At 50.9% G+C, this 17,076-nt stretch overlaps 1 long non-coding RNA gene across 1 annotated transcript; it reads right to left on the bottom strand.

The window, feature by feature from the left end:
• Positions 1-1,963: 1,963 nt before the first annotated feature.
• Positions 1,964-12,721, bottom strand: LOC131810188 (uncharacterized). Its single transcript, XR_009345466.1, has 4 exons — positions 12,459-12,721; positions 7,104-7,310; positions 3,798-3,999; positions 1,964-2,396 (listed from the first exon to the last, which is right to left on the bottom strand). It is a non-coding gene; the product is annotated as an uncharacterized LOC131810188 (long non-coding RNA).
• Positions 12,722-17,076: the final 4,355 nt, after the last annotated feature.

The following is a 17,076-nucleotide window of genomic DNA, read 5'->3' as shown; positions in this document are numbered from 1 at the left end:
GTATTTTACTTGCCCCTTCATTTACTCTTATCTGGACAAAATGACAAGACATAAAAATTCAACACAAAAAAAAGAACAAGAGGCAGTACCGAAGGCTAGGGACCTAATCAATACAGACATCGGTAATATGTCAGATCTAGAGTTCAGAATGACAATTCTCAAGGTTCTAGCCGGGCTCGAAAAAGGCATGGAAGATATTAGAGAAACCCTCTCGAGAGATATAAAAGCCCTTTCTGGAGAAATAAAAGAACTAAAATCTAACCAAGGTGAAATCAAAAAAGCTATTAATGAGGTGCAATCAAAAATGGAGGCTCTAACTGCTAGGATAAATGAGGCAGAAGAAAGAATTAGTGATATAGAAGACCAAATGACAGAGAATAAAGAAGCTGAGCAAAAGAGGGACAAACAGCTACTGGACCACGAGGGGAGAATTCGAGAGATAAGTGACACCATAAGACGAAACAACATTAGAATAATTGGGATTCCAGAAGAAGAAGAAAGTGAGAGGGGAGCAGAAGGTATACTGGAGAGAATTATTGGGGAGAATTTCCCCAATATGGCAAAGGGAATGAGCATCAAAATTCAGGAGGTTCAGAGAACGCCCCTCAAAATCAATAAGAATAGGCCCACACCCCGTCACCTAATAGTAAAATTTACAAGTCTCAATGACAAAGAGAAAATCCTGAAAGCAGCCCGGGAAAAGAAGTCTGTAACATACAATGGTAAAAATATTAGATTGGCAGCTGACTTATCCACAGAGACCTGGCAGGCCAGAAAGAGCTGGCATGATATTTTCAGAGCACTAAACGAGAAAAACATGCAGCCAAGAATACTATATCCAGCTAGGCTATCATTGAAAATAGAAGGAGAGATTAAAAGCTTCCAGGACAAACAACAACTGAAAGAATTTGCAAATACCAAACCAGCTCTACAGGAAATCTTGAAAGGGGTCCTCTAAGCAAAGAGAGAGCCTACAAGTGGTAGATCAGAAAGGAACAGAGACCATATACAGTAACAGTCACCTTACAGGCAATACAATGGCACTAAATTCATATCTCTCAATAGTTACCCTGAATGTGAATGGGCTAAATGCCCCTGTCAAAAGACACAGGGTATCAGAATGGATAAAAAAACAAAGCCCATCTATATGCTGCCTCCAAGAAACACATTTTAAGCCCGAAGACACCTCCAGATTTAAAGTGAGGGGGTGGAAAAGAATTTACCATGCTAATGGACATCAGAAGAAAGCAGGAGTGGCAATCCTTATATCAGATCAATTAGATTTTAAGCCAAAGACTATAATAAGAGATGAGGAAGGACACTATATCATACTCAAAGGGTCTGTCCAACAAGAAGATTTAACAATTTTAAATATCTATGCCCCCAATGTGGGAGCAGCCAACTATATAAACCAATTAATAACAAAATCAAAGAAACACATCAACAATAATACAATAATAGTAGGGGACTTTAACACTCCCCTCACTGAAATGGACAGGTCATCCAAGCAAAAGATCAGCAAGGAAATAAAGGCCTTAAACGACACACTGGACCAGATGGACATCACAGATATATTCAGAACATTTCATCCCAAAGCAACAGAATACACATTCTTCTCTAGTGCACATGGAACATTCTCCAGAATAGATCACATCCTCGGTCCTAAATCAGGACTCAACCGGTATCAAAAGATTGGGATCATTCCCTGCATATTTTCAGACCACAATGCTCTAAAGCTAGAACTCAACCACAAAAGGAAGTTTGGAAAGAACCCAAATACATGGAGACTAAACAGTATCCTTCTAAAGAATGAATGGGTCAACCGGGAAATTAAAGAATTGAAAAAAATCATGGAAACAAATGATAATGAAAATACAACGGTTCAAAATCTATGGGACACAACAAAGGCAGTCCTGAGAGGAAAATATATAGCGGTACAAGCCTTTCTCAAGAGTCAGATGCTTAACTGACTGAGCCACCCAGATGTCCCTCTGCCAACTCTAGACTGTCATCCCTGCAAGGGTCCAGGCAGTAAGTAAAGGCTCTAGGGAAGGACCTACAGAGGCCTGTTTGTAGGAAGCTGTTGGCTTTGGCAGGAAGGGTGCATGCCAGCGGGACTGGAAGGTCACCCACAGCTTTCACTGCGAGAGCATCTCAGGCATCAGGCATTGCACTGTTTGATAGCTCCCGCCATCTCCCAGGAAGTAGAGACTCAAGAAGACCATCTACAGATGGAGAAACCAAGTCTTGGAAATGCCAAAGGACAGGCTCACACATGCCCAGGAGGTGAGCCAGCTTCGGACCGCAGAACCCGCGGAGCCCACTCCACACCTCCTGCCTCCCGTCACACGACTGTGCTCCCTCCAGCCAGGCCCCTCCTTCCACGATGGCACCTGCTGAGGAAACAGGAAGCAGATGGAATTCAGGAGCTTGGTTAGGGCCCACGCTGTGTGTTTCCTGACATCACAGGGTTCTTGCAATTTTCTGAGCTGTCAGTTCCCCCACTTGGCAGGATTTTAGACTCTGAAATAGGAGTCATGCTCACAAATTCCTTTTGAGGGGACGTGACTCGGGGCAGCGCTCTGAGACTTGGTAATTGCCTCAGCTTGATTCCGATGAAAGAAGATATGTGTGCGTGTGTGATACGTTACGGTGTTCTTTTTTTTTTCCTTGGCTGGAAAACAGCCAGTTTCTTGTGTTTTGAGTAATATGTTCTAAAGGAGTTTCTTCCTCCGTCTACTGGGTTCAAAACCCTGTGAGCAGTGAGAAGAGGGGTATTTTTATTCTGATTTCTTTCACTTGTTTACTCTGCTCTTCCCTTTAATAGAAGTAGTAGTAACAGTAGTTGTCACAGAAGGAGGATTTAGTACGTCTGTAAAATGCTTTCCATGTGTGCTAAATTGTGTATAGATTGTACATAGATGTGTATGGTTACTCTTGTATCTAACTATATAAATATTGTATTATTTCATCTCAATAACCTTGTGAGATATACACCCCATTTTGCAGAAGGTAAAACTGAGGCCTGGAGAGGTGAAGTTGTTCCAGATCACCAAGCTCAGAGCGCTCAGCCTAGAAGCTGGAGCTGAGAACGACTCCTCATGGTCCAAGTGCTGAAGCCCCGGCTTCCCACTCCTGCCTGCCTGGGTTCCCTCTCACCCGCCCCAGCCTCCCTCTCATCCCAAATGTGATGCCCCTGTGTTCTGCTGACTCTGTTCCTCTGTCCCATTTTCCAGATGGGACCTCAGTGGAAGCTGCCCCCCTTCTGCTCCGGCTTCTCTGGCACATTGGCAGTGAGGCTGGGAATTCTAGGGGCGGCTCTGGAACCTGGTTCCCCGCTCTATGGCCCTGCCCCCACTGCCCACGGCTTCTGCCCAGAGCCTCTCATCACAAATAAATATGTCACAGCGTGATTTGTGAAGGATGTCAGGACCATGGGTAATTTTTTTTCCCCCTTCTATTCTGATTTCCATTATTCTTGTTCCAGTGGAGGTGCACAGAAAAATAAGTAACAAAGGCATTTATCTTCTCTTTCTGTTCTCTCTCCTGGCTGTCTCCCTTCCATCAATGACTTGTCTTGGACGTGAACACCGTTTCACTAGCCCCGGCGGTGGCACGGAGCTACTCCCCAAGCCCCCAGCCCCACCGCTGCTCTGCCTGGAGACTGTGGTTCTCTCTCTACCAGTCGACAGTTGCTCCGTGAAAATCTACACGTGAATGGCTCAGAAAAAACGTTCTAAAAATCTAACCAGCCAGAAAATCAAAGGCAGGGAGACCTAGATGGTGTGCCCACTTACCGAGCTCCTGCTGTGGGTACACAGGGAAACCCGCCAAGGCTGAGAAGGGAGGAGGGACGGAGCCAAGTGCAGCTTCTTTCCCTCCAAGCTCTGTCGGGTCATTTGTTCATTCAACAAACGTTCACTGAACTATGTTCCAGGCACAGTTGTAAGCCCTGGGTATGGTGCAGGCCAGTATTCCTGCCTTCGTGGAGCCTAGATTCTAGTGGACAAAAAAGAAAATAGAGTAAAATAAATCAGGAAATGGGAAATAATAATAGTTTGTGAGACTGACAAAGTCAGCAGGAGGTGGGGCTGGTTGGGGGCTGGTTTGCAATTTGAAGCAGAGTGGTCCGTGAGCACTATGGCCTTGGCCTATGAGCAAGGACCTGAAGTAAGGGTCGGTGTGAGCCATGTGGATCTGTGGGGGAAAGCATTCCCAGGGGAAGAGGTGGAGGAGGGAGATGTTGGAGGGGCATCAGGAATCCAGGGGGGCTGGAGCAGGGTGAGTGAGGGCTGAAGGTCAGGTGACAGAGGGACTGGGTGTCGGGGATGCAGGAACTTGGGGCCACCATAAGGACTCTGGCTGTAGTCTGAGCAAGGTGGGATCCCTTGGAGGTTTGAAGCAGAGAGGGGGCATGCTGGGTCCCTCTAGCTGTTGTTCCTGGAGGGGAGCTGCGGGGGACTTGAGGGGGGACCAGCTGGGGCCTGCAGGGCAGTGGGGGTGGGGAGCCAGCAGACTCTCTGTGCATTTGAAGGTGGAGCCCCTGGGGCTCGCCGCCGCTGGATCTGGATCCGTTGAGGCTATGAGAGAGAGCTAAGGTAGAGTGGCAACAAGGTTTTGGGTCTGGTCACCCGGAAGGAGGGAGTGGACTGATGTGGAACAGGCTGGGGAAGCTGTCGGTTTGGGGAGAAGGGGGAATGCCTCTGTGGAGCGGGCATAGCTTCTGGTGAGTCCTCAGGGAGCCTGGTCCCAGTCCCCATCTGCCAGTTTCACCGCATGTGGCACTCTCGGAGCCCAGCTCCTCATCTCCTCTGTAGGACTTATCATGGGGATAATAATGACCACCCACAGCTATCACGGGCCTACTGTGTGCCAGACGCTCTGCTAAGCACTTTATGAACCTTAACTCACTAACGCTTCCTAGCAATCTTAGGGGGAGGTATAATTATCATCCTCACTTTACAGAGTAGGAAATCGAGACACAGAGAGGTTAAGTAGCTTTCCCAAAGACACACAGCAAGTGAGTGTCAGACCCAGACAACGGGCTCCAGAAACCACCCCCTTTCCTCCTTCCCTCCTTGCCGTTGGCATGGGGTGAGACAATGGATGGAGCACGCTGAGGGCCCAGGCAAAGCCCTTTTTCTCTGTTCTAGTCCCTTCTGATACCCTCAGTCCTCTCTCCACAGGTTCTCACATCTCCGAGGAAGCTTGGACTGGTGAGGAGAGTGTGGGCAGAGGCAGGAGGTAAGGGGGAGGCTGGAGGCTGCGCAGGGGTGGTCAGTAGGAGTGTGCGTGCGTGGTTGCCCGCCGCAGCTAAGGGGACAGCCGTGTGGCTCAGGCCTCCCCCGGTAGGTGTGTCGGTGCCACCCCATGTCATACTTAGCCTACAAAGAGAAAGGGAGTCAGACCATTTAAAGGGCAACTAGCAAAAGGTCTCAGATGTACGTTGAGGCAGCAGGTGTGTGTGTGTGTGTGTGTGCACGCACCAGTGCATGTCTGTGTGTCCATATGTGTCTGTCTGTCTGTGGGTGCATGTGCACCCTGGAGAGAGCAGCAGGTGGCAGGGACAGCTTTGAACATGGGGTTCCCCCCTCTATTCCACCAGGCATTGCTATTTTCTAGAGAAAGATCAGCATCTGACTATTCCATTTTGCAGTTTTCCTTCTTTTCCTGCAGAGCCGGAACTCCAGAATTAATAATAGGAGTGAATTATTATTATATGATTAATAATAAGAAGAATGACTGTCCACCATGAATGGAGGGGTTCCTTAGTGCCAGTCGCATGCTGAGCTCTGTGTCTGTGTCACCTTCCTCGTGCCTCCCTGAAACTCCTGTCCTGATGGCTGTTTTACAGGCGAGGAGTGTACCGAAGGTAAGCCGCTTGCCCCGGGTCACCCATGAGTGAGGGAGGTGCCAGGATCTGGCTGACTGCAGGGTCTGCTGGCTTACAGTGGGGTCTCAGTGGGGTCTGTGGGAGCCCTGAGACCCAGACACCTTACAGAGCTGGGCCCTGCGACGGAAGAACACCTGCCCACACCTCCCACTGGGTCAGACCCGGGGGTAAGAGGGTGTGCAAACACTTCGATTTCCATTTCCCTTGCTGGCTCTGAGACAGTGACCTACAGGGCATCAGGTTTATAGCAATGGTGCCAAAATTGGGGTGTCCGGACCAGGACCATCAACATCCCTTGTTAGAAATGTAAATTCTCATCTGGGGTGGGGCCCGATGTTCTAAGGAGCCTTCCAGGTGACTCAGATGCAGAAGAACCAGCAGCGTAGATCAAGACAGCCACCCAAGGCCACGTAGCTGAAATCCTGGGTAACCAGGACTTGACCCTGCTCTGCCAGACCGCAGGGGCTGGGTACTGAGCCTCATGGAGGCTGCCTCCAACATCAGAAGCACTGGGTGTCTCCCCAACTCTCCACCCCTCACTCCTGTTCGCTCTCTCTTCCACGCCTGCTGCCGGGAGCCCTCAGCAGTGGTGAGAGCTCCCATTCTTAAAAAGGTCCAAATGGGCCATGTAAGGGGCAACCCCGGAGCACTTGAAAGTCCCAGCTAGAAGCCACAGGGTGGGGGAGGATATCTTTGATACATGTACCTGAGCAGAGACTTACATCCAGAATGAGACAGAGGACCCCTCCAGCAACAGCAAGAGAGAGGCCCCCAGAATGGCCCAGGAAAATGTGACAAGGTTCTCCATTTCATTAATGATCAGGGAAGAGCAAATTAAGACCATAATAGGATCCCGCTATTCCCAGTACCAGGATGAACCAGTGAAAAGGAAGTACCAGGAGCTGGCAGGGATGGGTGGGGGGCGACAACAGGAGCCCTGGGACGTCGCTGGTAGGAGTGTAAATTGGCAAAACTTCTTCGGGCAATGGGCCAAGCCTCCCGCAACCGAACCTGCATGATCCGGCAACTATACCAGTGAGTGATGCCATCCTTGTGGTCTGCAAGGCTCAGGGCAAGTGTTGTTTCTGCAGGACCCTTGTCTAGACAAACAGTTTTGCTGAAAATACTTCACAAAGCTCATGGGTCCACATGAGACATGGTGATTTACTGATGAAGATTTAGAACAGTGGACAGAGAGTGAGTTACTTACGTATTTGGGTATCGTATGGTCTGTTTCTTTATGGCTGGTGGCGTTTCCTGTTAGTGTCCAGACACCATCTCTCCCATTTAGATCCAGAAGCTCTGGCTTCGTGTTCTTTGTTGTAGGACGTGCCTTTCCTGGCTAATTTCATTTCTCCCACCAGGAGGAGAAGGTAACAGTGCCATTACGATTCACAGGGCTGTGGTTCTCTGGAACCTGTTGTTACAGAAATAGTATAGATCTTCTCATCTCTGCCGTTCCCTGATGCATCAACCCAGGGCTGCCGGAGCCATGCTCATGATGCTGCCACCTGCACCGGGCCACCCCTGTGTTCTCACTTCTCATGACTCTCTCAGAGGCAGTTACTGACCTTTGGTGACAATGACCGCAGATGCAAATCTTACCAGTGTGCGTGGGGAACGCATGTTCCGGAAATGGTAGGTCTGCTGTTCGAGCATTTATAACATACACATGGAACAGCCAACCCCTTTTTTGAGTTTTTGGGCTGTAATCATGGCCTTCCCAGAATGCAGTGTCTTTCCATGTTGGCCATACACCTGCCTTCCGCACCAGCATCCACAGGGAGAAGGGTAGGGGGACAAGGCCTGAGCAAGAAGAGAGAGGTCCCTTTCATGCAAGGAGTGTTCGTCCTTTGTCTGGCATGACTTAAGACGATAGAGCACAACATCCCACACTGGTAGAAAATGAGAAGACACCAGCAAGATGGGCCCGTGGGCCTCAGGGAGCAATGGTCTCAGAAGCCCTTGGAAGGTAGGGACACGGCCACCTCCCAGACCGCCTGACAGGTGGCGTCCTGGAGAGGAGGATGGGTCACTGGCCTGGGAGCCAGAAGGACACAGTGTTGGGGACACTTGCCACCAGCCCTGCCGTCCTCAATCCTGCAGACCAGAGGTGTCACTATAGCCAGAAAGCAGATGGGCAAGAGGTGACACCTAGCTCCAACCGGAGGGTAGCAGTGGCCCCATGGGAGCCCGGAGCCCTGAGCTCGTCCTGTGTCCAGAGTGAGTGAGTTGTTCCAAATCAGCATGTCAGCACCACTCTAGTGGCCCGATCTTGCACAATCTCACAGAAGAAATACATGCTGGCCAGCAAAAGTGCTCGGCACACCAGCCCACCCTCCCAGAACCAGAGACTCAATGCCGGACTCCAGGACAAGCCATAGGTGTGAGTCCCAGAGCCCCATGGGGGCATCTGCTCAGTCCTATGTACAGGGTAGGGGGCCGGAAAGAACACTAGAGGAGAAATAGAGACCCAGGCCTTTACAGACCTTGGACTGGGTTTGGGGTACTTTGTCCAGAAAGCATTGTTTGCTCTGGCTGTCTCAGCCACCAGAGGGGGACTAAAGAATTTCAAGGGAAGTCTTCCAAAGTGTGAAGCCCCCAATGCATGGGACCTTAGCCTGGGACAGAGGGTAGTACTGCTAGGTTCTCCCTCTGGGGGCTGTAGCTAGAAAAGGGCATGAGGGGGACCTCTGGGGTCCTGCTAGCTTTCTGTATTTTGACTGGGCACTATTCGTCTGGGTCTGGGCTTGAGACAATTCACTGAGCTGAACACTTAGAACGTACACTTTTTCATACGCATTTTAAACTTTTATAAAAACTTTAACAAAAAGGAAAGAAAGAATCTCAGCCAAGCAGTTCCCCCCCACCCCTTTCTGAGCTTGCCTTGTAGGCTCTGATTCCTGAGCTCTCTCTGCACCTCAGAGCCCCAGACACCAGCAGAGACACCACGCTGGAGAAGACCAGGTTGTAAGGGTCAGAGTCTGACTCACTCCTGCGAGGAGCTGGGGCCCAGGGCTCACTGCAGAGGAAATAAGAGATGGGGGGTGGGAGGTGGGGGAAGAATCCTGATGTGACCAGGCCCACAAAGTTGACGATTCTCTATAAGAAAGTGTTTAGATACAGATTGTGTGTCTATTAAATGCTTCACTTGGGGAGGACTTTTGTTTTTTTTTTTTTAAGATTTTATTTATTTATTTTACAGACAGAGATCACAAGTAGGCAGAGAGGCAGGCAGAGAGAGAGAGAGGAGTTAGAAGGCTCCCCGCAGAGCAGAGAGCCCCATGCGGGTCTAGATCCCAGGACCCCGGGATCATGACCCGAGCCGAAGGCAGAGGCTTTAACCCACTGAGCCACCCAGGCGCCCCAGGACTTTTGTTTTTAAGCAACCCAGCTTTGGGGGCTGAAGAAGGGGACTCTCTTCCCACAGGGCAGTGGTGGGGAGGGCAAAGGAGGAAATATAAGAGGTCTGTACTGGTGTTGACTCTGACCACGAACCCACCATCGGGGCTATGAGGCAGGAAGCTTATCCCCAGGGCTGTGGCCCAGCGTTGCATCCCAGTGTTGCCATAACAAAGGACCACAGGCAGGTCCAGAGTTTCTACACAACAGAAATTTTTTGTCTCACAGCTTGGAGGCTGCAAATCCAAAATCAATGTATTGGCCATGTTGGTTCTTTCTGAGACCTCTCTCCGTGGCTTGGAGATGGTTGTCTTCTCCCTGTCTCTTCAGATGGGGTAAGTGGGCAGGTGGCCAAAAGCAGGGATCGATCACTCGCAAGCCCAAAGATAGGCGACACATTGTGAGGCAGTGTGGGGCATGGTCTGGGACATGGACGCCACCGTCAGTCTCTGTCACTTCCCAGCTGGTTGGTCCCCAGCAAGTTGTTCAGCATCTCTGAGCCTCAGCTCCCTTCCCTGCTCTGTTCCCACAGAGATCTGTTATGAGGGTTAATATTTGTCATTTTACAGTGCCTGGCACACGGAAAGGGCTGTATCACTATTAGCTAGGATTATCTTCAAAGTAACACAAACAACTGAGAAAAATGATGAAGATAGAGAAAAAATTGTTAACCCCATGACCTTATGCTAATGGAGCAAATGACTTGCTTTGTAATTATAAGTCATGCCCAACGGAACATCTAGAGCATTTCGAGTCCAGATAGGTTCAGAGACCCCTGGTCCCTTGACATGAAAAAGTCCCAAATTGGAGGTGGCAGGGGTGGGAGGAAGCTCAGCCTTGGCCAGATCTTCCCAGCACAGCAGCAGAGAAGCTTAGCTCCAGGGCTTCTAGAAGAAAGCTCCCCTATGGCCCCTCCTCAGCCTCTGAATCTTTTCAAGCTTGTAATTTCCTCTTCTGGCCATGGGAACCAAAGCCACCCCATTAACCTGCATTGCAGGTGGGCTCTTTCAAACGATTTTTTTGCTTCTGTGTGGCCCTGACTTCAGCTTCTGGGCAAACATGGTCTCCACGGTGTCCTCCTGGATTGGATGAATGGTGCCCTCAGGAGCTCCCAGCGTGACTCTATAATCACTGCTAGAAGCTTGGTGGCCGGGGCCATGTCAGCTCCAGGTTGGTCTGCCACCCCCAGCTCCAGCCAGTTCTCCACTGTGTCTGAAAAGGAGATCAGGAAGAGGGTGTGTGTGTGTGTGTGTGTGTGTGTGTGTGTGTGTGTGTGTGAGATGAGAGAGAGAGAGAGAGAGAAAATGTGCGTGCATTTGTGAGGGAGAGAAGCGGGCTTTTATATCCTGAAATAGACAACTCACACTGACTGTATGACTCCAATGTGCATGAATTTAGCACTTGCTGAAAACACCTGGGAGTTCTTTTCCAAAACCCTGAGCTTGGTGCTTCTCTTCATCCCCATTCTATATCTGGGTAAACGGAGGCGGGATAGGCAGTGAATTACCTAGGGTTCTACAGCAGCTCACCTGGGATTGGAACCTACAGAGTCAGCACCCCACTGCCGGGAGAATCACCTCTGGCCTCCTCAGCCTCTCCCTGACCTGCGCCGCTGCGGTATGTGCTGCCTCCGCCTGGTACCTTCGCCCATGTGTGACATGCATGCTCCTGTTTTGTCCTTTAGACATGTGTGGTAGGCCCAGAAAACTGTCCTGACCGTCCTCACTGGCCCAGGCACACCCCGTTGTCCTCCCCAATACTGTGTTTCAGAAGGCAACTGCCAACGGGGGAGAGAAAATCCAGCTCAATCCGGCCATGCCCAGTTCTCTATTTACTTTTTGACTTTGAACAGGCTTCCCCTCGTGGTGACAACGTGGCTGCCAGCAGCTTCAGCCACAGGCCCTCCCAGGCCCCAGTTGTGCAGCTGACACCCTTCTGGACCACAGTGTCCAAGAGGATGGAATGAACCGATCAGACAGCCTGGATCCCGGGATCCAGGGTCCTGTGCTGCACCTCTGGTTCCAGGTATGTGGGGGTTCTTTTCAGGGTGCACGTGCTGCGTGTGTGGGAGAGAGTAGTCTTGGGGGAGCCTCCACTTCTTCCCCTCTGGGCAAGTCTCACTCATTCCTCTCCCTTTTGGGCTCCAAAGCCCTGGCTCCTCTCTTTAGAGGGCTGTAGGCCTCCCCCAAAGTATGAGGGCTTCTGTGTCCACTGTAAACCCACCACCCATCCTACCCAAGGGAAAATTAAGTCCGCCTATGTGGGCTGTATGTGTGTGTGTGTGTGTGTGTGTGTGTGTGTGTGTGTGTGATGCAGGCTCAGCGCCCCAGTACAGGATCCTGCCACCCCGATGGTGAAGCAAGCAGTGCACTGTCTTCACCCCCATCGGGAGGTGAGGCTCTGAAGTGTCTCAGCCCTCCCCATGGACCCGCAGGCACTTGGCACCGGACAGCCCCGGGCTCTGTGCTGACAGCCATAATCTGTTGGAACTTCCTTTCTGCTGACACTGGCCTCCCTCAAATTTGCTGCCACCCTGCCTTTGTCTGAGCAGCAAACTGATAGAAGAAGAAAAGGCTCACCAAGATCATCATGAGGCCTCCGGGGAGCCCGGCTTTGGGAGGCAAACCAAGTGTGATTTGCATGCTGGATTTTCACAAGACACCCAAAACACCCGAAAGAGAATTCAGGAACATCAGCGGTCCTGTGATCTTGCAAGCAGGAAGCACTCCATTAATAACTCCTGAATGAAGGAAGCACCCTCCGAAGTAGGCACTCTTGTTATGCCGTTTGATAGATGAGAAAACAGAGGCTCAGAGAGGTTTAGTAACTTGCCTGGGGTCACACAGATCAGACACAGCAGAGGTCAGATCTAAACACAGGCAGCTTCTCATGACCTAGCCTGACCAGTCCTGTTGCCCTGCCCAGCTGGGAAGAGGCTGGGGGGAGGTGGGACTGAACCTCAGCACTCCTGCCTGGCCTCTGGTGCAGGGCAGCAGCTGGCTGAAGCCAGGATCCGTGCTTGGGGGGAAGGGGGCGGTGCTGCGTCTGGTTGCAAGGCTGAGCTCCTGCTGAGCCATACTCGCTTCCCATATTCATTCTTCCAGACACTGTGTTCTGGGTCATGGGCACCTGTGATTGAGCCTGAAGCACCGAGTGTACTTACCAACTGGCCCTGTTCCATCACGCAGGTCATTGCCACAGAACGAGCCGAATGTTCTCCCTCTCCTTCCATCAAGGCATGAACACAGCTTCTTCTCCCAGGGATGTTCAGGGGAAAGTACACGGTGCTCCTTTGAAGAGGCAGGAAACTTGCTGAGGCTCAGGAAACACACTGGGGCTCAGGAAGTGAGTCAGCAAGGATCTTCCTTTAGAGAGAAGTCCTTGCTGCCTACTGCTTCCAGACCTTTCACAGGATGTGACCCTCCCCTCCCCTGCCCTACCCTGCCACCTAGCTGGTTCCCACTCACCCCACTCCCTCCAACCAGATTCTCCAGAACACCCTCATATGCCTTTCCTTTTACTGTCACCGTTGTCCTTCCCTTCTTACTAGACTGTGAGCTCCATGAGGACAGTGACTGCTAGTGACAGCTATTTACTCAGAACACAGCCCAAGGTGCTTAGTGCAAATTGAAAAAAAAAAAAAAAAAAAAAGCCCTTTCCTTAAGGGAGTTGACTCACATCTGATGGATGACTTATCTCCTCATCCATATACAAATCTAAGAGCATGAAGGGTGAGCAGTGTCTCCTAGATTTGCACAGTGCACAGCCTGCACAACTGTACATGCCAACCTCAGTGCACTAAATATTTGTTAACTGACCACAGTTGTAAATAAAATGTAATTCAAAATGCTCAAATATGCAACCTAAATAATTTAAATAACAAACTAAGTGTCTGCTTAAAGCTGAAGAGAATCCAACCTTTGGAACACAGGGAAGAAAACTGGGTCGGTGATGAATAGATAACCATAAAGAGGCTGTTTAGAAAGGCAAGACCCAGAAGTGGGTCAGGGCTGGCTCCTGTGCAAATTAGTGACTGTTTATTTAGCGACTTTTCTCCATTGTGTGTGGCCGCAGGGTTGGAGATTTATTTGGGGATTCAGTTTCCATAGAATAACAACGTTCTTTTAAAACATACTTTTCATTCTTAAAGTGAAACATTTTCCGCTGAGCTTAGGCTGGGGCTCAGCATAATTGGCGCGCTGGAGTAGTGTGGGAAAGAAGGGGGATGGGAGGAAATTTTGTTTTGATTTACTAATGACTTGGAATCCTACCTGGGGCCCAGGAGCCCCTCGCCCTTGTCTGGGTGGGGGAGGGGATGGAGATCCAGTGCCCAGTGTGGTGAGCAGATGGTGGCAGTGGAGGGTGCGTAGGCGGGAATGAAGATGGAGAGAAGCGGGAGAAGACAGGGAGTGACCTCTGCCGAGCCTGGCTGTGTTCAGGGTCTGTGTGCAGATGATTTCATTTCAGCTGCGGTTGAAGAGACCAGAAAACCCAGGCTCAGGTCAGCGAACGTTTTCTGCAAAAAGCCAGATGGTAAATAGTTTAGGCTTTGAGGACATAGAGTCTCCGCCCAACCTGCCGTTGTAGCAAGAAAGCAGCCATAGGCAGGTGTAAACAAGCGTGACCATGTTCTAGTAAAAGTTCATTTACAAAAACAAAATGAGGCATGAGTGCTCAGCGTGACCAACTTGCCGCCTTGGGGTCTAACCAAGGAAAGGTTAGGGTGGATAAATCCTGTTTCCTCCGTTTTTCTGCTGACCCCAGCAAATTTCATAGAGTCTGTGGGCCTCAGTTTCCTTCTCTGCAGAATGGGAAGGTGTCCATACATAGCTACCACAGAGGATCAGGTGAAGAGGCAACAAGCAAGGCAAGCAAGGTGCTGGCTCGCAGCCGGTGCTCTACAAGAGTGGATTTGAGCCCAGGATAGACGGACTGCAAAGGCAGAGCATTTTCTCCTGCAGGGAGAACGGGGCAGCATCCTTCTTCCTCTCTCCACCCCTATGAAGAAGCCCCTGGCTGGTCTTGGGGAGACCTCCAGGTCACTGGCTCCTAAGAGAGGTAGGGGACAGCGGGAACACAGTGGGAGACTCACCCCCAGCCTCCGGATCACTCCCCTCAGCCTCTCCTCCCCTGGGGACCTGCTCTCAGCGACTCTCCACCCCGGACCCCCATGCAATTCATGCAAACTCTATATGCTGCCCTGGACCTTCCAGCTCAGCCCCATTTCTCCTGGTGAGGATGGAGCATGGGAGTGGGGTGGCTTTGTAATACGAAGCATCAGGGCTCTTGCTCTCCTGGCCAGAGCTCCTCCCCCTCCCCCGTGCCCCCACTGCTCCCGGCTCCCTGCTCCAAGTGACGGGTTCAGGAGGGCGGGACCTCACAGGCTTTTTATGAGAGGTGGGGACCCTGCAAGGGGCAGCCCCCACCCAGTCTCCGCTGTGTTGTCCTGCCCGTTGGCAGGTGTCGGTGCCCAGGGGCCGCTGCAATCCAGGGATTTATGAGGTGAAGAGAGAGGGAGCGATGCGGCCGATCAGCTCGGTGCAGAGCTGTTCAGCGCAGGGAGGAGAAGGAAACATAATGAATGAGGTGCTGTCCTGGAGAGTCAGCTACCACAGCCCATATATTTCTGCCTAAAAGAGTTTTTATACAGCTCGGCACTTGCTCAGCGGGGCTCCTGTGTGTTTACAGACAGGGTTTTAAAAGGAATGTCTACTACTGGTCTATAAAGTCACAATTAGCTGAACCCTAATTTACGAGCATAATTTGCTGTTGCCATTAGAGCTGGTGCTGCTCCGGCTTGCTGGGAGCTGTGTCTGGAGCATGCAAACGGAGGGAGGCTGGGCTCGTGGCTTGGCCGTGGTGGGAGTTGGGGAGATCCTTGGGAGCAGACGGGGTACAGAGGATATCCCTGACAGGGAGGGGTCCTCTAGCTCAGAGCTTCACGGTAGTTTTCAAATCCTTATTACAGCCCTAGGGATAGCCCGTAGTAGTCTCTCTAGTTTGCTGATGCGGAGCTGAAGCTCAGAGATATTAAGTAACTTGTGTGGGGGTCACACAGCCCGTGAGTGATGGAGCTAGAGCCCGAGTCTAGAGCAGCAGACCATGGGTATGAAGCTTTAGCACAGTCCCTGGCACTGTCAGGGACTTGGGAGGATGACAGACCTGGGCCCCAGTCCATTCCTGCTCACCGCTGTGCAACCTTAGGTCAGTTGCATAACCACTCTGAACCTCGTTCAGATCAGCAAGATGTGGATGATAGAGGAGCCTATCTCACGAGACAAATGATGGGCATAAAGGGCTTCACCATGTGTTACTTGTCCAAGGCTGCCCAAATGACCACTAACTTGGGGGGATGGGGTTTAAAAAGTAAAAAATTTCCTGTCTCATAGTTCTGGAGGCCAGAAATCCGAAATCAAGATGTTGGCAGGCTTGGTTCCTTCGGGAGGTTCAGCTTCTTGCCGGGGCCTGCCTCCCTTGAGCTCGAGGACGCATCACTTGGACCTCGGCCCTGGTCTGCCCATCACCTTCACCTCTGTGTGTCTGTGGGTCTCTCTTCCGTCTCTTACAAGGAAAGGTGCCATTGGATGGACCTAGGGTGATCTCCTCTCCAGATTCTTAATTCAATTGCATCCGCAAAGACCCCCTTTCCAAATGAATCCACATCCATCCATTCTAGGTGAGCAATCTTTCGGGGGACTCCCCATTCAAGCCACTTCGGTCCATGGAAAGGTCTCAGTACTGTTGCTTGTTACTGTCATGACCAAGGGTTTGCTGAGAATCTCCACGGCAGCTCCTCCAGCCCGCCCCACCCCACCGCCCCCACCTCCCTCCCTGAAAACGCACCCCCGAGTTCCGTTTGTCTTTCCTTCTCTGGGTCTTGGGGGTAAAGAATCATAGATACTCAATTACCTTCAATTACCCACTGACAATGACTCCACTGGTGAGCATGGTAGAGGTACCTTGTCCTTGGGTGTGAAGGGGGCGGACTGGGAGGGGCTGCCAACTCCCAGGGAGCCCCCCGGCCCCAAAATGTAGCTGGAGGGGTGGCTGCAGAAACAGTTACTGGGACGTCTGCCTTGAGCTTCCAGGGAGAGTAATGGGCTCAGGGATGCAGCTCACGTCAGGAGACATGGTTTGGGTCCTAAGGGGGTGGGGAAGTGGGGACCTGTCCTCACCCTGTGAATGGCAGGATAGAATAAGTTCAGATGGTGAAAAGACTTAAAATCTTTTTATTTCGGGCGCCTGGGTGGCTCAGTGGGTGAAGCCTCTGCCTTCGGCTCAGGTCATGATCCCAGGGTCCTGGAATCAAGTCCTGCATCAGTCCTCCCCGCTGAGCAGGAAGCCTGCTTCTTTATCTCCCTCTGCCCCTCCCAGCTGCTCATGCGCGCTCTCTCTTTCTCTCTCAAATAAAAATAAATAAAATATTTCTAAAAAAAATCTTTTTATTTTAAAAGTGAAGTTTGGTGTTGCCATTATAAAAGCACTGGTGCTCAGCATGGGAACTGTGGGAAATGGAGACCAGAGGGGAGTAGAGAGAGACCGTTCAACACCCAGGGTCCAGCACCGTTACTTTTTGGAGTATTTCCTTCTAGGTTTCTTTTTTTTCCCCCCATGTGTAATTTTCATTCCACTGGGTTGATGCTGTTCATACAGTTTCACATCTTGCTTCCCCCCCACCTCCTCTTACAGCATAGAAGTCGTTTCTCATGTAGTGACACAGTCCTTGTAAATATAATTCTTGATGGCCCCAGAGTATGCCCTGGAGGGGCTGTGCAGTCATT

The sequence above is a fragment of the Mustela lutreola genome, chromosome 10 (genome assembly GCF_030435805.1).
Source record: "Mustela lutreola isolate mMusLut2 chromosome 10, mMusLut2.pri, whole genome shotgun sequence".
NCBI classification, from domain to species: Eukaryota; Metazoa; Chordata; class Mammalia; order Carnivora; family Mustelidae; genus Mustela; species Mustela lutreola.
This window is presented reverse-complemented; position numbering and strand designations above follow the sequence as displayed.